The 21,028-nt window shown below is 42.5% G+C and overlaps 1 protein-coding gene and 1 non-coding gene across 5 annotated transcripts in view; both read left to right on the top strand.

The window, feature by feature from the left end:
• CHIC1 (cysteine rich hydrophobic domain 1) overlaps positions 1-21,028 on the top strand; it is a 99,985-nt gene that overhangs the window by 55,655 nt on the left and 23,302 nt on the right. The gene's annotated exons all lie outside the window — the stretch shown is intronic.
• LOC111823056 lies at positions 20,582-20,708 on the top strand. Its single transcript, XR_002826045.1, has one exon. It is a non-coding gene; the product is annotated as a small nucleolar RNA SNORA31 (small nucleolar RNA).

Raw genomic sequence — 21,028 nt, 5'->3', positions numbered from 1 at the left:
CAGAAGTCAGTATTTTGTGGAAGAGCCACACTCAAGGGGCCAAAGAGCCACATGTGGCTCGCTAGCCGCAGTTTGCCGACCACTGGACTAACCCATGGACACAGACAGTAGGGGGGTGAGGGCATGTGCTGAGGGATGGGAAAAGCTGGGAAGAGTTCAATGGGGGGAAAAGGATACATATGTAATACTTTAAACAAAAAAGAATTTAAATTTAAATATAAATACTAACAGCATACTTCACAGAACTATAACAAACTCTCCAAAACAGACATATAAACCAATGAAACTGAACAGAGAACTACATTAAAATAAAAGGCTTCTGCACAGCAAAAGAAACCACCATCAAAATGAAAAGGAAACCCACTGTATGGGAGAACATCTTTGGCAATGATACATCTGATAAGGGGTTAGTCTCCAAAATATATAAAGTACTCATACAACCCAAAAAAAGGAAGACAAACAATCCTATTAATAAATGGGCACATGACCTGAGTATACTTTTCTCCTAAGAGCACATACAAATGGCCAAGAAACATGGAAAAAATGTTCAGAATGGCTATCATCAAAATAAAAGAAATCAAACAACAAGGTTAGGATGCAGAGAAAAGGGAGCACTATGTCACTGCTGGTTGGAATGCTGATTGGTGCAGCCACTATGGAATACAGTATGTATTTTATTCAAAAAATTAAAAATGGAAATTCTGTTTGACCCAACAATCCCACTCTGGGAATATATCACAAAACCCAGAAATACCAATCAGAAAGAATATATGTACTCCTATGTCCATAGCAGCATTATTTACAATAGCTAAGCTCCGAAAACAGCCCAAATCCTCACCTGTAGATGAATGGATAAAAAAGCTGTTCGAAATTTACACAGTGTGATACTATGCAGCTGTAAAAAATAGCAATCTGTTACCCTTTGGGACAGCATGGACTTACCTGGAGATTATTATGCTAAGTGAAAAAAATCCAGTCAGAAAAAGAAAAATATCGCATGATCTCACTTATTTGTAAGAATCTAATGAACAAAACAAATTAACCAACAAAATAAGACTTGAAGCATGGGGGCATGGAATAGCGTGACATAACTCCATGTGGGGGTGTGAAGATGAAGAAAGATAAATCAAAGTACTTATATACTTATTAGAGACCTGGTGCACAAATTCGTGCACGGGTGAGGTCTGGCCAGCCCACCCCAATTAAGACTGATCTGGGCTGGGCTGGCTGGGGGAAGGGGCCGTGGGCTGTTGGCTGGCTAGCCCCATCCCCAATCGGGGTGTGGGGCCGATCAGGGCCACAGTGTGCGTCAAAGTAACCAGTCATTCCGGTCATTCCAGCGTTCTGGTCACTTGGCTTTTATATATATTGACTAGAGGCCCGGTGCATGAAATTTGTGCACAGGTGGGGGGTTCCTCAGCCCGGCCTGCATCCTCTCCAATCTGGGACCCCTCAGGGGATGTCCGACTGCCAGTTTAGGCCCGATCCCTAGGACATCCCTCTAGCAATCAGGGACCGCTAGTTCCTAACTGCTCACCTGCCCGCCTGCCTGATCAGCCTAACCCCTCTGCCTGCCTGCCTGATCACCCCTAACCCCTCTGTATGCCTGCCTGATCTCCCCTAACCGCCTCTGCCTGCTGGCCTGATCATCCCTACCTTACCCCCTGCCAGCCTGATCGCCCCTACCTTGCCCCCTGCCTGCCTGATCACCCCTAACTTGGTCCCCTGCCAGCCTGATTGTTCCTAAATGCCTCTGCCTCAGCCCCAGTCTGGCCTCCTTCTGCGAGAGGCCACCTGGCAGATCATGGGAAGGCAGTGCCCCCATTATCCTGCTGCTGCTGCCACTGCCAGCCCGAGCCTGGGCCCTTCACAGCCATCTGCGCTGCCTGAGCCTTGGCCCTCGCAGCGGCTGCTGCTTTGTCGGGAAGGACGTCCAGAAGACGTCCACTCTAATTAAAATATTACCCTTTTATTAGTATAGATTTGGGGACCATTACAACCATGCACAACTTAAAGAAAACTCATGGCCCTGGCCGGTTTGTCTTAATGGAGAGAGCATTGGCCTGTGGACTGAAGGGTCCCAGGTTTGATTCCAGTCAGGGGCACATGCCTGGGTTGCGGGCTCAATACCCAGTAGGGGGCTTGTGGGAGGCAGCTGATCAGTGATTCTTATCATTGATGTTTCTATCTCTCTCTCCCTCTCCCTTCCTCTCTGAAATCAAAAAAAAAATATTTTTTAAAAAAGAAAACACATGATCTTCACTTTGGGCTTTGTCATTTAACAATATCCTTTGTGCAGTATTTTAACTTCCATCAACTTTCCTTTACCCACCCTTAAAATGCAATCTATTTTGGGGAAAATGATCAGGAAAGTGATTCTAGTGGGTAGAAGTTTTTTTTTTGTTTTTCGTTTTTGTTTTTGTTTTTGTTTTTGTTTTTTTTGAGGGGATAGGGGCAACCGTGGGCAAACTTCCGGCCGCGGGCCGAATCCGGCCCGTTTGAAATGAATAAAACTAAAAAAAAACAAAAAAAGACCGTACCCTTTTATGTAATGATGTTTACTTTGAATTTATATTAGTTCACACAAACACTCCATCCATGCTTTTGTTCCGGCCCTCCGGTCCAGTTTAAGAACCCATTGTGGCCCTCGAGTCAAAAAGTTTGCCCACCCCTGGGATAGGGTCATGAAAATATTTAAAAATTGAGCATGATGATGGTTGCACCACTCTGAATTTACTTTAAAAAACCAGTTCATTGTACACTTTAGGTGACATGTACAGTATATGAATTATATCTCAACAAAGCTGTTCTCTTATTTTTAAATAAAGACCAGTCTTATAATCAATTGCAGATGTTTTCAGAGGCCCCCCAGGATTTGCTTACCGCGTCCCAAACCACGGCTGCGACTCCCAGTTGCCTCCAGTCCTGGCGGATGTGGATGGTGTAGTTTGCGAAGGAGAAGGTGGCAAGAGGCTTGTGGAATTTCTGCAGCCCCATTCCCACGGTCTCCTCATAGGGCACCAGGGCCATTTCCACTGTGCCAGCTCTCTGCTTCCTTTAACCTGTTGAGCAAAAGAATCCTGCATGTTCTGGCCAGAAAGTGCATTCTCTCTTAGGTGGCCCAAATGCTTTTTTAAGGCCGTTTTATGGATTCAAAAGAATAAACAGAGATGTGGAAAGCTTTTGTCAAATTCTTTTTACATGGTTCTTCCAGTCTCATGGGAAGTGAGGTGTGGCTCTGAATTCATCCCAAAGGATGTCTTTGGGCAAAAGCACCCAGAAGGGCACAACTCCTGCAGGATGCCCTGCACACTTTGCTGTCAGGACTCAGGCGGGCTTGAGGGTGAGCAAGGCTTCAGTGCCAGCACAGGACCCGGGAGAAGGTAGTGCTTTCTACACTGCCCAGGCCTGCGTGGGTTGCAGCTGCACCCATCGAGGTGGGCAGGGTGTTTCTGCTGTTTTGCTTTGGTCTGGCTTCCACCCCCTCAGCCACCGACCCGCGCCTGCACTAAGATTGTGAATGGCTCCATGGTCCTGCTTTTTGGTGGATGGTGGACGCACTTCCACCTCCTGGAGACTGGCAGTTAGACACTGGCAGCTTCCTAGTCACTCACAGGGAGAGCGTGGCCCTAGGTCAGTGATGGCGAACCTATGACGCGTGTCAGAAGTGACACACAAACTCATTTTTTTGGTTGATTTTTCTTTGTTAAATGGCATTTAAATATATAAAATAAATATCAAAAATAGAAGTCTTTGTTTTACTATGGTTGCAAATATCAAAAAATTTCTATATGTGACACGGCACCAGAGTTAAGTTAGGGTTTTTCAAATTGCTGACACGCCGAGCTCAAAAGTTTCCCCATCACTGCCCTAGGTCCAGAACAGACTCGGGCGTCCATGGCTAAGAGACCTCCCCGGAGTCCCCCAAACCTGCCACTGCCCGCCCCTCTACAGTGCCCACAGGCGTGCTCTTCCTTCCCGTGAGCCCCAGAGCTCCAGGAATCAGGGTGGAGATGGGAGGTGGCAGACTGGTCCACAGGGCCCTTGGGGACCCCCAGCCGAGCGGGCCGCCCACCCACCCTGAGGTGCCGGGAACTGCCTAGAGAAGGGCCAAGGATGCACCAGGCTGCCCTCAGCTGCCTGAGCCTGGGCCCTTTGCAGCCGCCCACGGCTGCCCTCACAGATGCTGTGGCTTTATCCGGAAGGACATCAGGAAGGTCATCTGGGAGACATCTGCCCTAATTAGCATATTAACCTTTTATTAGTATAGATATCCATAGCCAATAGACACAAAGAATCAGGTGGTGAAGACCTGGGGTAGTGGGTAGGGGTGGGACAGAGGTAAGTAAAGAAGGGAAATTGGGAGACATCTGTAATACTGTCAACAATAAAATGAAATTTAAAAAAAGATATGAAAGAAATGAGAGAAAAGATAATAAGAACAATAATAATACCAAAGCAATAAAAAAGAATAATGAAAAAAAAAACTAAAAAATACCAACAAAGTGAAGTTCATCCAGGCAGATTTTAGTGCCTGCTAGGTTTTCCCTTGGGATCCTTTTCCTATGTTGTCTGAGGCTATTTTGTACACTGATTTCGGGCCTCTTAGGAGGTACATTTGTGCTAGCCAATTTCAGAAGCTTTCCTTGTTTGGCTCGCTGCACTCTGTTTGAAAGTTCGAGAGATCCACAGGGAAATAGTCTGGATACACAGCCGTCATTGGCCAGGCGGAATCCCTCGTAGGCATGCTGGTGGGGTGTGTTGGAAGCCAAGAGCTTCTATCAGCATTCTTGTGAGAGGAAAGCAGCACCAGCCAGGTTCCAGGGAATGCGAAGGGAATGGCCCCGCCCAAAGCTAGCCACTGATGCTCCCTAAGACTGCTGTCTCCTCAGCAGGGTCGAGATGAACTGTGGGGTGTGCTGGATACCAGAGGCTGGTTTGAGCTGGATTCCTTAGGGTGGGGCAAACTGTATCCTGGGTTTTTTGTCTTTCCCCAAGGCTTCCGCTTTGGGGAGTGGCTTGTGACTTTCAGGGTGGGGTGGGGGGATGGCTTTAGCAATATCAGCAGGGATTAGTCAGCACAGGTATCCTGGCTGCAGCCCTACAACCTCTCTCCCCAATGATTCCTACTCTTGACACCCTTCAGGCAACTCGAGTCCACATTGCCGTCTTCCTGCCAAAGCCCAGGGTGAATGGCTGAGAACTAAAATAGTGTGCTCTAGCCCTTGAAAAAATGTAGCTTTATCTCAGGCAGGCTCGGCCTCTCCCTGGTAGATAGAAGCCCTGTCACCTTTCACCACTGGATGCTGTGTGAGCAGCTATTCCTGGCTCTGGCGCTCTGGGCTGGAGAGCCCAGCCTGGGTTTTAGGCCTCACTCCTCTCAGGGAATCACCTACAGCTGAGATATCCCTCCACCCACCAAGGGGGTGAGAGCTGGACCATGCCCTTCCTCCCAGTTTCAAGGTGGTTTCTGCCCTTCATTGTTTAAAAATCTCCTCTTCAACTAGTCTTCTGTTAGTAATTCAGGGTGAATGTTCCCTAATTCAGTTTTATTTTCAAGTTTAGTTCTGTGAGGAGGTGCGAGAAAGATCCACCTACTCTGCTGCTGTCTTGAAAAACTTCTAAAAGGTATTTTATACTTTACTAGAGGTCCGGTGCATGAAGTTCGTGCACGGGGGGGTGGGAGGGGTGATCCCCTCAGCCCAGCCTGCACCCTCTCCAATCCGGGACCCCTTGGGGGATGTCCAACTGCTGGTTTAGGCCCAATCCCCAGGACATCCCTCTCACAATCTGGGACCACTGGCTCCTAACTGCTCACCTGCCTGCCTGATCACCCCTAACCGCCTCTGCCTGCCAGCCTGATCGCCCCTCACTAACTCCCCTGCTGGCCTGGTCACCCCACACAGCCTGCTGTTCAGTTGTTTGGTTGTCCCTCAATAACTCCCCTGCCAGCCTGATCGCCCCACGCAGCCTGCTGTTCAGTCCTTTGGTCGTCCCTCACTAACACCCCTGCCGGCCTTGTTGCCCATGCAGCCTGCTGTTTGGTCGTTAATGTTACTGTGATGGAGTTCCAAACAATTTGCATATTCCTCTCTTATTAGTATAGATTTGCTTCATTCTCCCCCTAAAACATGGGAACTAGCTTGAGATGGTACAGAGTAATTAAACAAGCTTTCAAATTAGATCTGGGTAGGAATACAAAGTCTGTAACTTACTGGCTTTGTGGGATTAGGCAAGCTACTTCTCTGAGCCTCAGTTATGTGAAAAGTAGTAATGATGATAGTACTTAATTTCTTGTGTGAAGATTAAATGAGAGAGTATATATAAAATTTTAGTATATGGTCAGGTACTTATTAGCTTCCCAATGTAAGTTTGTGGTTGTTCATGACCATTGTACATCAGTATATTTCAGTTTCACCCAGATTGTTTAACCCATTTTCTCTATTCACCAGTTTTTAATTTTTTTATTTAATATATTCGTATTGATTTCAGAGAGGAAAGGAAAGTGAGTGAGAAATAGAAACATCAATGATGAGAGAGAATCATTGATAAGCTAATTCTGCACACCCCCCACTGAGGATTGACCCTACAACCCTGGCATGTGCCCTGACCAGGAATCAAACCATGACCTCCTGGTTCATAGGTCTATGCTCAACCACTGAGCCATGCTGGCCAGACCACCAGATTTTAATTTTTAATTGCTTTTACTACTTTTATATTCTTCATCTGAGTAATGGTTCATTCTCTGATCCCACCAATAATTTTTCCTCTTGACCTTAGATCTTTTATATCTCTCCTGAGAGGTATAATGACAAATCATTGCATATAACAATAAGCAGGTAGAGATAGTCCCTGGCTAATTTAACATTAGAAAATACACTGAGTGGCCAGATTATTATAACCACCCCATCAGTACTTCATTGGGCCACCTTTTGCCTTCAATACTGCGGTGATTCTTCTTGGCATTGACTCCATGAGATGTTGAAAGGTGATGCGAGGAATCTGACAACATGCCTGATGAATAGCACTGTCCAGTTCTGTGAGATTTGATGGTTGTGGAACCAGCTGCCTGATGGCTCTTTTAACTTTGTCCCACAAATGCTCAATTGGATTGAGATCTGGTGATTGTGGGGGCCACCTAAGCAAGGTAAAGTCTCCCTCATGTTCTTGAAACCACTCCTGCACAATACGAGCACTGTGGCAAGGTGCATTGTCTTGGAAGAAGCCATCTCCATTGGGATACGCCATCAATATGATAGGATGAACTTGATCAGCAACGATACTTAGGTATGTTGTATTATTCAAATGTTGTTCCACACGAATTAAAGGGCCCAAATCATGCCAGGAAAACATGCCCCAAACCATTACACTGCCCCCAACAGCTTGAAGGGTTTTACTCATGCATGTGGGGTGCATGCTTTCATGCTGTTTCCGCCAACTTCTCTGCCATCTGCATGATGCAACTGGAAACGCGATTCATCGGACCACATGACTTTTTTCCAATGCTCGACTGTCCAATCCTTGTGTTCCTGTGAAAATTGGAGATGTTTTATCTTGGTAACTGCAGACAGCAAAGGTGTTCGAACAGGCCTTCGTCTGTTTTGCTGATACTCGCTCCATGGCTCCGAGCGCCAACAATCATCCCATGTTCAAAGGCTGTTAAATCGCATTGTTTACTCATATCTTCAGAAAAAAAATCACTTCTACTGTCGTGGTAAACAACCTGCTTCCCTATTTATAATGGTATGGCTCTCTAGCAACTTCGGCACGAAATTATAGCTAATTTGCCTACAAACGTCAGGTGGTCATAATAGTCTGGCCACTCAGTGTATGTGACCATATAACTTCCAGGATACAAAAAGCCCTTTGGTGTGAGATTTTGGCCTCATTGTCTAGAATGTTGTACCTTCCTATACTGATCATTTAGAATAATTCACTTGAAGCAGCAGTCAGGCCTGGAATTGTTTTATATGAATTAATCATAAATGTCTTCTTCAATTGAAAGAAATTGCTATGATAAAAGCTTCTTAAATGATAATGTGTTTGTGGAAAGGTGGCAAATTCAATATTAAAATTAAAGAGAATGTGAATTAAAACCTTTCCCATGGAAAACTTGTTCTTTTTGTTTTCCTTTGCCAGTGGAAATGGGGTCCTTGTGGTGTTGCAAGTAAAGCATTTCAGGAATCAAGCAGTGTAATTATAAGGTTTATTAGAGCTGGAGGAAACACAAATTACTGTCCCAGGTTCATCCTGCTGTGGAAAAAGTCCAGTCTTGTCTTCGTCAGGCCCAGAAATAGTGTCAGTGTCCAGAAATTCTGTGCCATTGGTTCAGTCCAGTTCAGTCCTTGTCCTCATCCAGCTAGCATTGTCTGTGTTCCTAGCTGCACTCCAGCAGGATAGAACTGCATTTGTGGTACCCAGACTGTGCTTGGAGTCCACACCACTGAGAACGCAAGAACAAAAGGGATGAGTGTGCGTTACTGGGAGAGAGGAGAGAGAGAGAGAGAGAGAGAGAGAGAGAGAGAGAGAGAGAGAAGAGAGCAAGCTTTGTTAAGTTTGAATTATATTCAGGCTTGGGAAGGACCAGGCTCTCCTTCAAACTAACTAATCAGTTTCCTAATTCTACATAGGCTGGTGCTGGATCTCCCTTTAACCAATCCGTTTGCTAGATCTTGCAGGGTTCTGTGTCCCTTATCCAGTTGGATCTCTTTCCTAGGCCAGAATCTTCCCTTATGGTTACCATCTTGGCTCCCACTGCACATGCCTCAAAGTGGAAGTACCTCCCCCTGTGCTGTGTTGGCTTTTACTGGCATGTGCTCAGTAGAGAAATTTCCCCTTTACTATTTATTCCTTCCCCTCCTAGTCTGGGTGAGTGGACCGGCTATACCCTGGGGAGATTGAAAGCCAATTCTTTCTCCCTATGGGGGTAAGGGGTGTTAATCCCCTTGATGAGGCAATGTTGAAATCCTCTGGGGTGCCTAATAATGCTGCAGTTTCCTAGCAAAGCAGGCTTATTTATCTGATTCAGCTCCCTAGTTTATTATGCTAAATAATGTCTGATTTCTTTTTGTTCATTTCCTTTATTAATATCTAGCTACCTACTCTAACACCTTGATGCTGTTGGCATGTGTTGTCTGGGCAGTTAAATCCAGCTTTATTCTGGTTAATTTTTTTTAAAGTTTGAATTACAAGTTTAAAAAATTCTAGAAAAGATAAATAATCAAAAAAGTGTGTCAGGACAAAAGATGGCAGCTGGCAGGACCGAGGTGAGGGATAGGAAGTGAGTGAGTGAGGGAATGAAAGGAGAGTGTGTGGATGTGTGTATTGTGTGTGAGTGAGTGAGGGACAGTTAAATCCGGCAGGAGCAGCAGAGGCTGGCAGACCAGGCTCTCTAAGACAGGGAGAGACTACCACCGCTGTGGACACTCCCCGAACTGCCAGAAACCGGCACGGAGCCCACGCCATCTTAAAGTGGAAAGCGGCCTCTTCTAGGAACTCATCAGCACAACCACCCAGACAGGCCTTGGACACTGCCCGCGACCCAGCAGCCACTCCAGCCAAAATCCTGCAGCCAAACCCGCAGACTCGCAGACCCTGGGATCTCCACCTCCAAAGGTGCACCTCGCCCACAGCAGTAAGTGCAACCTTCCTCCTCCCCAGCGGCAGACCTATGACATCGCATTCACGTGTCTCCAGCATGCAGGTCTCCTAGGCACACCACTCCGTAGACTTCTCTTGGGAGTCACTGTGAGCCCCAGCTGGGTGTGATTTTGTTCAGACACAGGTGCACTGCCCCCCAGTAGAAATTCTGAATTCCCTCTGCCTGAATAACTGCCCACACACACCCAGCTGTGCAACCTCAGCGCCAGGGCCCTTCAGCGCAAGGGCCCCTCAGAGTGCCTCAGAGCTCAGCGCCTGGCAAACGCACTGCTACAGTTGCTCATTCCCCCTGAGCCTATCTATCCACAGGGCACTTTGGGAAGCCGCAGTGAACCTCCGCTGGATCCAATCATGAACAAATAGGGATGCACTCCCCTGGGCAGCAGAAATTCTGAATTCACCCATCTTGGATACCTGCCCAAAGACGCCTCAATTAAGCGTTCCAGGGCCCTTCAGAGTGCTTCAGTGCACCTGCGCTAGCAAACTCACTGTGGGTGCTCCTGTGTGCCACCACTGGGAACGCGCACCTATCCACCACAGGTGCATCAACAAAAACTGAGTTTCCTCACCCCACAGCTGCAGAACTCTGGACACTACAGTTGCACGCTTTTCCAGCATGCAGGTCTCCCAAGACTACCGCTCCACAGGCAGCCCTGGGGCCCCACTGTAAGCCCCCTGGACACACACTTAAACAAACAGCGGTGCATTGCTGGGCTGTAGAAATGCTGAATTCCTTCTTCTAGGATACCTGCGCACAGACACTGCAATCCAGTGGCTTCAGTGCCAGGGCCCTTCAGAGTATGTCAGTACACCCTGATGGCTAACACACCAGAGTGCCCCTGTGAACTGCCGCTGGGATCGCGTGTATCCAACCACGGTGGCAGCAACAAAAGCTGAGTCTGCCCACCCCACAACTACAGAACTCTGGACACCACAGTCAGCCTTTCCAGAACGTGGGCCTCCTGAGCCCCATCACCCCAACAGACGGTTCCTGGGTGCCACTGGGAATCCCCACTGGGCACGCATGATTTCAACAAAGGGTGAAAGACAGCAAAAATTGGGACACCCCTTCAACGGCTGGTGAGTTCTGGATACCTCAGTTGCACCTTTCCAGCTCGCAGGCCTACATCAAGAGAACCCAAATAGCTCAAGTAGGGAACTACACTAGACTAGCAAGCCCAGGAGACCTGAGAGGTCACACCAGTAGCACCATACCCAAAAGAAACTGGGTAGCAAAGCAATCGGAGCTACAATTAAAACATTACAGCAAAACATGGGAAGACAAAAAAGCAATCCCCAAAGGAAAGAAAAAGAGGATCACCAGAAAGGGAGTTAAATGAAATTGAGGCTACTAACTTATCAGAGAAAGAATTCAGAGTAATGGTTATAAGGATGTTCAAACGTCTGGATGACAAATACACATAACTCAATGAGAATTATAAGGAGCTGAATGAGAATGTCACCAACACGAAAGGAACCAGGAGGAAATGAAGAATGACATAGTTGCAAAAAAGAACACAATGGAAGGCTTAAACAGCAGACTAGAAGAGGCTGAGGACCGCATCATTGAATTAGAAGACAAGGTAGGAAAAAACACACAAACACAGGAGCGACTGGAAAAAAAACTTAAAAAGCAAGAGGAGAGCCTAAGGGAGCTTTGGGACAACGCAAAACGAAACAACATTCGCATAATAGGGGTACCAGTAGGAGAGAAAGAGAAGCAAGAAATAGAAAACCTGTGTGAAGAAATAATGACAGAAAACTTACCTGATACTGGCAAGAAAAAAACTACACAAGTCCAAGAAGCACATAGAGTGCCAAACAAGATGAACCCTAAAAGACTGATACCAAGACACATCATAATTAAATTGGCAAACAACAAAGTAAGACTCTTAAAGGCTGCCAGAGAGAGACAGAAAGTTACCTACAAAGAATCTCCTATTAGAATATCAGCTGACTTCTCAACAGAAACAAACCAGGCAAGAATGGAATGGAATGAAATATACAAAGTGATGCAAAGCAAGGGAATGAATCCAAGAATACTATACCCACCAAGGCTACCATTCAAAATTGAAGGTGGAATCAGGAGCTTCACAGACAAAAAACGGCTAAGAGAGTTTATTACCACCAAGCCAGCAATGCAAGAAATGCTAAAGGGACTGCTGTAAAAAAAGAAACAGAAAGACAAGAAGAAACACAAACATTAAGAATAAAATGACCACAAACAAGTACTTATCAATAATATCTTTAAACGTAAATAGATTAAATGCACCAGTCAAACGATGTAGGGTAGCTGAATGGATAAGAAAACATGACCCATATATTTACTGTCTGCAAGAGACCCACCTCAGAACAAAGGATTCACACAGACTGAGAGTGAAGGGATGGAAAAAATTTTTTGAGGCAAAAGGAAATGAGAAAAAAGCTGGGGTTGTGATACTTATATCTGACAAAATAGACCACAAAGTAAAGGCCATAACAAGAGACAAGGAAGGCCACTACATAATACTACAGGGAGCAATTCAGCAAGAAGATATAACTCTGATAAACATATATGCACCCAATACAGGAGCACCCAAATACATAAAACAACTTCTGGAAGATATCAAAGGAGAGATCGATAGCAATGCAGTCATAGTAGGGGACTTTAATACCCCACTGACAACACTGGATAAATCCTCTAAACAAAAAACCAGCAAAGAAATAGCAATCCTAAATGACTCACTAGATCAGATGGACTTAATTGACATCTTCAGAATATTTCACCCCAAAGCTACAGAATATACATTCTTCTCCAGTACACATTGGACATTTTCCAAAATAGACCACATCTTAGGACACAGGCAAATTCTCTTCAAATTCAAGAGAATAGAACTCATAACAAGCATCTTCTCAGATCACAATGACATAAAACTAGAAATCAACTACAATAAAAACATTGAAAAAAATCAAACACTTGGCAGCTAAATAGCATGCTATTAAACAATGACTGGGTTATCAGAGACATCAAAGAAGAAATAAAAGGCATCCTGGGGAAAAAAGGCCATGAAAACACAACAATCCAAAATCTATGGGTGACAATGAAAGCAGTCCTGAGAAGGAAGTTCATAGCTCTACAAGCCTACCTCAAAAAAACAAGAAAAACTGGTAATATATGATCTAACTCTACAACTCAAAGAGTTAGAAAGAGAGCAACAAGAAAAGCCCCCAGTATCCAGAAGGAAGGAAATAATAAAGATCAAAGCAGAAATAAAGGACATAGAGACCAAAAAATCTATACAAAGATCAATGAAACCAAGAGCTGGTTCTTTGAAAGGATTAACAAGATTGATTAACTTCTCCCCAGACTCACCAAGAAACAAAGCGAGTGGACCCAAATAAACAAAATCAGAAATGAAAGAGTCGAAGTTACAACTGACCCTACTGATATACAAAGTATTGTCAAAAAATACTACGAACAACTCTACTCCAACAAACTGGACAACCTTGACGAAATGGACACATTCCTAGAAAAATACAAGCTTCCAAAACTCAATCAGGAAGAATAAAAAAACCTGAATAGGCCAATAACTACTGATGAAATTCAAACAGTAATCAAAAAGCTTCCAGCAAACTGAAGCCCTGGACCAGATGGCTTCACAGGGGAGTTTTGCCGAACATTCAAAGAAGAACTAAAGCTAATCCTTCTCAGACTATTCCAAAAAATTCAACAGGAAGGCACACTTCCAAACTCTTTCTATGAAGCCAGCATTACCCTAATCCCAAAACCAGATAAAGACACCACAAAGAAAGAGAATTACAGGCCAATATCCCTGATGAACATAGATGCTAAAATCCTCAACAAAATTCTAGCAAACCTGATCCAGCATTACATTAGAAAGATCATACACCATGACCAAGTGGGATTTATTCCAGGAATGCAAGGCTGGTGCAATATCTGCAAATCAATAAACGTGATACATCACATAAACAAATTGAAAGACAAAAATCACATAATCATATCAATTGATGCAGAAAAGGCATTTGACAAAGTCCAACACCCTTTTCTGATAAAAACGCTCAGCAAAGTGGGAATAGAGGAATCATACCTCAACATAATAAAAGTCTTATATGACAAACCTACAGCCAACATCATACTCAATGGGCAAAAACTAAAACCATTTCCCTTAAAACAGGATCAAGACAGGGATGCCCACTTGCATCACTCCTATTCGACATAGTGCTGGAAGTGCTAGCCAAAGCTATCAGACAAGAAGAAGAAATAAAAGGCATCCAAATTTGAAAAGAAGAAGTAAAATTGTCATTATTTGCAGATGACATGATACTGTACTTAGAAAACTCTAAAGACTCCATCAAAAAACTTTTAGACTTAATAAACGAATTTGGCAATGTAGCAGGGTACAAAATTAACGCCAAGAAATCTATGCCATTTTTATACACCAATAGTGAACTTACAGAAAGAGAAATTTTTTAAAAATCCTATTTACCATTGCACCAAAAAAATTAAGATACCTAGGAATAAACTTAACTAAGGAGGTAAAAGACCTCTACTCAGAAAACAACAGGAAGTTGAAAAAAGAGATAGAGGAAGACATAAATAGATGGAAGAACATACCGTGTTCATGGATTGGTAGAATCAACATTATTAAAATGTCCATACTACCCAAAGCAATCTATAGATTCAATGCACTTCCCATTAAAATACCAACAACATGTTTCACATATCTAGAAAGAACTCTCCAAAAATTCATCTGGAATAAAAAAACAACAACCCTGAATAGCTGCTGCAATCCTGAGACAGAAGAACAAAGTAAGAGGGATCTCAATACCAGATATCAAGCTGTATTACAAAGCCACTGTTCTCAAAACTGCCTGGTTCTGGCACAACAACAGACACATAGACCAATGGAATAGAATAGAGAGCCCAGAAATCGACCCAAACCACTATGCTCAATTAATATTTGACAAAGGAGGCAAGAACATACAATGGAGTCAAGACAGTCTCTTCAATAAATGGTCCTTGGAAATTTGGTCAGACACATGCAAAAAAATGAAACTAGATCACCAACTTACACCATACACAAAAATAAACTCAAAATGGATAAAGGACTTAAACGTAAGATGGGAAACCATAAAAATATTAGAGGAATCCACAGGTAGCAAAATCTCAGGTATATATTGAAGGAATTTCTTCACTGACACAGCTCCTAGGGCAATGGAAACTAAAAGGAAAATAAACAAATGGGACTACATCAAAATAAAAAGCTTCTACACTGCAAAAGAAACCATCAACAAAACAACAAGAAAACCACTGCTTGGGAGAACATATTTGCCAATGATATCTCTGATAAAGGTTTAATCTCCAACATTTACAGGGAACTCATAAAACTTAACAAAAGGAAGATAAACAACCCAATGAAAAAATGGGCAATGGACCTAACTAGACACTTTTTGAAAGAGGACATACATAAGGCCAAGAGACATATGAAAACATGCTCAAAGTCACCAATCATCCAAGAGATGCAAATCAAAATGACAATGAGGTACCATCTCACACCTGTCAGAATGGCTATCATCAACAAATCAACAAATAACAAATGCTGGTGAGGATGCGGAGAAAAAGGAACCCTCGTTCACTGCTGGTGGGAATGCAAACTGGTGCAGCCATTATGGAGAACAGTATGGAGTTTCCTCAAAAAACTAAAAATGGAACTTCCATTTGACCCAGTCATCCCACTTCTAGGAATATATCCCAAGAAACCAGAAACACCAATCAGAAAGGATATATGCATCCCTATGTTCATAGCAGCACAATTTACATAGCTAAGATTTGGAATAACTTTGGCACTTCTACACAATGGAATAATATGCTGCTGTGAAAAGGAAGGAACTCCTACCATTTGCAACAGCATGGATGGAGCTGGAGAGCATTATGCTAAGTGAGATAAGTCAGTCAGAGAAAGATAAATATCACATGGTCTCACTCATTTGTGGATTATAATGAACAACATAAACCGATGAACAAAAACAGATGCAGAGACAGAGAAGCATCCATCAGATGCTCAAAACTCAGAGGGAAGGTAGGGGAGAGGGGGGGTGAGGGGGAGAGATCAGCCAAAGGACTTGTATGCATGCATATAAGCATAAGCGATGGATGTGGACAACAGGTGGTGAGGGTGAGGGCAGGATTGGGGGGATGAGGGGACATTGGGGGGATAAGGACACATATGTAATATCTTAATCAATAAAGGGGGGGAAAGAATTGAAAAATATTCTAAAAAAACAAGTGGGTCATAGAAGCGTTCCCAGGCATAAGAATTATGTTTTTGAAATAGCCCAGTTGTATGTGCATGAGGAATTCAGAATATTTCTTCACACCTCTTCATTTCTTTCCAAGCCTTCTAAAACTAAAAACTGTGCCATCCCCAAAATACAGTTTTTAAACTAGAGGAGTAAGAATTTCAAGCTATTGTTGTATGCTTGCACATAGCTTGAGTGATCTGCACATGAGCTATGCTTAAAGATATCAATTCTTGCCCTAACCAGTTTGGCTCAACGGATAGAGCATCAGCCTGCGGACTCAAGGGTCCCGGGTTTGATTCCGGTCAAGGGCATGTACCTTGGTTGCGGGCACATCCCCAGTAGGGGGTGTGCAAGAGGCAGCTGATCGATGTTTCTCTCTCATCGATGTTTCTAACTCTCTATCCCTCTCCCCTCCTCTCTGTAAAAAATCAATAAAATATATTTTTTAAAAAAGATATCCATTCTTTTCGCATGACCATTTTTATGGCACATGTTGTAATGATTTTATATTTTATCCTAGTGTGCATTATTTAAAGTGCACAAAATTTCTCATATATTGGATAAGGCATTAATGATACTCTGATGTTATTCTTAGTTTAGTGCTTGGTGATGAAAAAAAATACCAAAAGGAATTCTGCAAGTCTGATTTTTAATATATTTTTATTGATTTCAGAGTGGAAGGGAGAGGGAGAGAGAGATGATGAGAGAGCATCATTGATTGGCTGCCTCCTGCACATCTCCCACTGGGGATTGAGCCTGCAACCCGGGTATGTACCCCCACCCATAATCGAACCCAGGACCCTTCAGTCCACAATCCGACACTCTTTCCACTGAGCCAAACCAGGTAGAGCATGAAGGTCTGATTTTTAAAAGTTACATGTTGGTAACATTAGCTTTATTCATTTTCTCTTTAATGAGATCATTTTTTCTCCAGTAGGCACTATTTCATTTGTGTAGGTTATTTTGGATTAAATCCTTCTATAACTCCCGGGGGGGGGGGGGCGGGGGGGGGAGAGCTGAAAAGAATTTACATTTTTCAGAAAATAAATTAAAAGAAAAAAGTCTGAATTCCAGATTTACCAGATTCTGTAAAAATATGTAAAATGAATAAATGCAGTAGCTAAACTAGAAAAATCTACCTTTTACAAAATCTATCTTCCAGCATGAATAGGATTCTACATCGCTTTTATGCCTCAACTAAGCAAAATTGCGTAGAGTGCATTCTGAAACCTAAAAAACCATTTTGACAAGCTTTGTGGTTCAATATCAATTTTGTGCTTGTTATGTGTCAATGCTTTAAATATAAATAAAACATAAACTTTTATATTAAGTGCCAAAAGATTGTTTCCACCATTTCACTAAAGGTAAGTCCTCCTGTCATGTTAGGACATTGTCAAGCAGGTATATACGCACAGATTCTGTTGACCAGAAAATGAAAGATCTTTGGGATTTTTAGAAAAGAAATAAAAGTTCCTGATCCTCAGCTTGAAACAATTAAATGGTGTTATGGGAAGATTAGTGTGCAGTATTAGGAACCATAAGCCATAATATTGACCTTTACTTTTGTGATGCAAAAAGTAAAGTGATTGATAGGGTTGCGTCCCCCAAGAATGAAGGAGACAATCACTTCTGCTGGGTTTTACTTAGATTTTCTTCTGTTTGCAGTGTCCCTTGTATCCTGTTATAAAATATTATGACCCTTTTCCCACCTTTATGATGTGGTTTTCTGTTTTCTTTGCAAGAAGATCAAAAAGAATTAAATGTGACTTTACATCTTGCCATTTGGCTAGAAAATGAAGTGCATCCATATATCCTTTATTACTAGAGATACTCAATTATATGGAAGTAAATAAGTAATATTTTATGAACTCTGATTCCACACAGTTAACAGTTTTTTCACATTGTTTGAATTTAGTAGTTAACCAGTTCTCATTTCCTATACTTTTATATCTGTTTTATTATTTTTATTGTTACTAAGATATTTTTCAAAAACAATCCTGTCCTCTTTTTTAAGTCAAAATGCAGATTTGTTTATTGTTTGAAATTTTAGTAAGTTATTTTTAATATATTTATTTTATGACTTTAAAAAAATCTGATGGTTGAGATTAAAAATGGCAGCAAAGTAGGAGGATGCTGCACAGACATGCTCCCAGGAGCAAGCTAGAATTAAACTGAAATACAGAAAGGCTTCATGAATAATCAATAGAAAACTCACAGGAGAGAACCTGATACCCAAGGACCAAAGGTGGAGACCTCATAGAGACTGGTAGGAGGGGCAGAGGCGAAAAAGTACTGGCCAGGCACCCACAGAATTCCGGCAACTGAAGTCCCGGAAAGATATCTAAGCTGTGGGAGGTGCCACTGAGAACTCGGGGATCTAATCCCGATGCTGGGCTCCCCAGCAGAGAGCACCAAACTGAGGAGGGTACCCACATAACATCTAGCTGTGAAAAGCAGTGGGGTGCTGTCTACCAGGGAGTGGCAGCTGAAAGTTCGGGTACCCTCTTAAAGGGCCAACACACAAAAATTCCCTGTGGAGCCACCCACTTTGTGCTCTGGCAGAGGGAGTGTAAAGTGGACTGGAGCTGTGAGAGCAGAACCCAGGACTGAGGACTCAGGGGATAGAGCTAAGAAGATAAACACCCCAAGTTTTCTGGGCTGAGTCATGCTCTCACACAGCAGAGAACACTTTTCCCACATAGGCATTTGCCTTGCCTGGGGGGAAGACAGCTGACACACCCTATTGGAAAACACCTTGCCCTGAGGCCACTTAAGAGATTAAAAGTAGCAATTAGCCTCCAGGCAGAAGCAACTGCCCCACCCTGTTGAAAAAACTTTTGCCACACCTGAGGACGATTGCCTGGGGGCAATTCAAGTCGAAATCCTAGTAGTCTGTAGACCAGGCGTTCTCAACCTGTGGGTCTCGACCCCTTTGGGGGTTGAATGACCCTTTCAGAGGGGTCACCTAAGACCATCAGAAAACACACATATAATTCCATATTGTTTCGTGATTAATCACTATGCTTTAATTATGTTCCATTTGTAACAATGAAAATACAATATGCTTTAATTATGTTCCATTTGTAACAATGAAAATACAATATCTGATACTGCATATCAGATATTTACATTACGATTCATAACAGTAGCAAAATTACAGTTATGAAGTAGCAACGAAAATAATTTTATGGTTGGGGGTCACCACAACATGAGGAACTGTATTAAAGGGTCGTGGCATTAGCAAGGTTGAGAACCACTGCTATAGACAGAGGCAGTCTCTGGAGGTTTTGAGTCTTTGCCTGATCCAATTAGTCAGAAACAGCCTTTAACACTGTCCTGCACTAGAGATTGAGGTGTAGAGGATCTACCTAATACATAGTCACACACCCAAACAGACAACAAAAATGAGGAGACAACCCCCAAATGAAAGAACTAGCCAATTCTCCAGAAGAAGAGATAAATGAAGCAGAGATAAGAAATTTATCTGGAACAGAGTTCAGAGTAATAATGTTAAAATGCTGAACAGTATGAAAAAAGATATAGTAACTATGAAAAAAGAACAGTCTGAGATAAAGAATGACATAACACAAATAAAGAACACATTGGAAGGAATACACAGCACATTAGGGGAAGCTGAGGATCAAATCAGTGAATTAGAAGACAGAGTTGAAAATATCACTCAATTAGAGAACCAAAAAGAAAAAAAAATTAAAAAATAGGAGGACAGCTTAAGGGAGCTGTGGGACAATGTGAAACGTAACAATATTAGAATACAAGGTGTGCCTGAAGAGGCAGAAAAGGAGAAAGGAGTAGAGAAGGTGTTGAAGAAATAATGGTAGAAAACTTCCCTAACCTGGTAAAGGAAAACGTCACACCAGTTCAGCAGGCACAGAGAACCCCAAACAAGAAGAACACAAACAGACCCACCCCCAGACACATCAAAATTAAAATGCCAAACATTAAAGACAAAGAGAGAATCTTAAAGGCAGCAAGAGAAAAGAAAACTGTTACCTACAACGGAGTTCCCATAAGGCTGACACCTGATTTCTCATCAGAACTCTACAGGCCAGAAGGGAATGGCATGAAGTACTCAAGGTAATGGAACGCAAGGATCTGAGACCAAGATTACTATATCCAGCAAGGCTATCATTCAAAATAGACAGTCAAATAAAGAGCTTCCCAGACAAAAAAAAATGCTAGAGGGATTGCTGTAAGGGATTGCTGAGAAGAAGAAACAGAGAGAGAAACTTAGCCATACAGAATTAAAGTGGCTATAAATAAGTACCTCTCAATAATAGTACTAAATGTAAATGGATTAAATGCTCCAATCAAAAGGTATAGGGTAGCTGAATGGATACAAAAACATGACCCAACTATATGCTGTCTACAAGAGGCCCACCTCAGAACAAAAGACACACAAAGGATGAAAGTGAAGGGATAGAAAAAAAATATTCTATGCAAATGGAAAAGAAAATAAAGTTGGAGTAGCAATACTCATATCCAACAAAATAGACTTTAAAAGCATCATGCTAAGTGAAATAACCCAGACGGAGAAAGATAAGTATCATATGATCTCACTCATTTGTGGAATATAATGAACAATATAAACTAATGAACACTGCATCCACTGATAGACCTTGAACAACCTGTTGTTCTTTTGGTTTGCACTGGGATGCGAAAGAAAAATATCCCTGCGCTTTCTGTCTGTCTTTGTGGCGGCCCAGATTGAATAAGGGACTACATCTGCAAAAAAAAAAAAACAAAAACTGATGAACAAAAATACAGCCAGAGGGGAAAAATATTCTAGAGTATAATAAAAGTAATCCTGTTATTTGCAGATTTTTAATATTTTTATATCACAACTTTTGTGATATCACACTATGTTAGTACAGTTTGGGTAATATTATACCTAAAATCCTTTTATTCTTGAAATATTAATGTTTATTGCATGTAATATTATTATATGTAAGATCTTTATTCTCGAATAATTGGTGTTTATTGCATGTAACATTATTATATTTAAAATAGTTTTTCTTGAAATAAAAAAAACCTGAAGAAAATCTGA

The sequence above is a fragment of the Myotis lucifugus genome, unplaced genomic scaffold, assembly GCF_000147115.1.
Source record: "Myotis lucifugus unplaced genomic scaffold, Myoluc2.0 scaffold_4, whole genome shotgun sequence".
NCBI classification, from domain to species: domain Eukaryota; kingdom Metazoa; phylum Chordata; class Mammalia; order Chiroptera; family Vespertilionidae; genus Myotis; species Myotis lucifugus.
The sequence above is the reverse complement of the archived record's forward strand: the minus strand, read 5'-3'. Positions and strand labels throughout refer to the sequence as shown.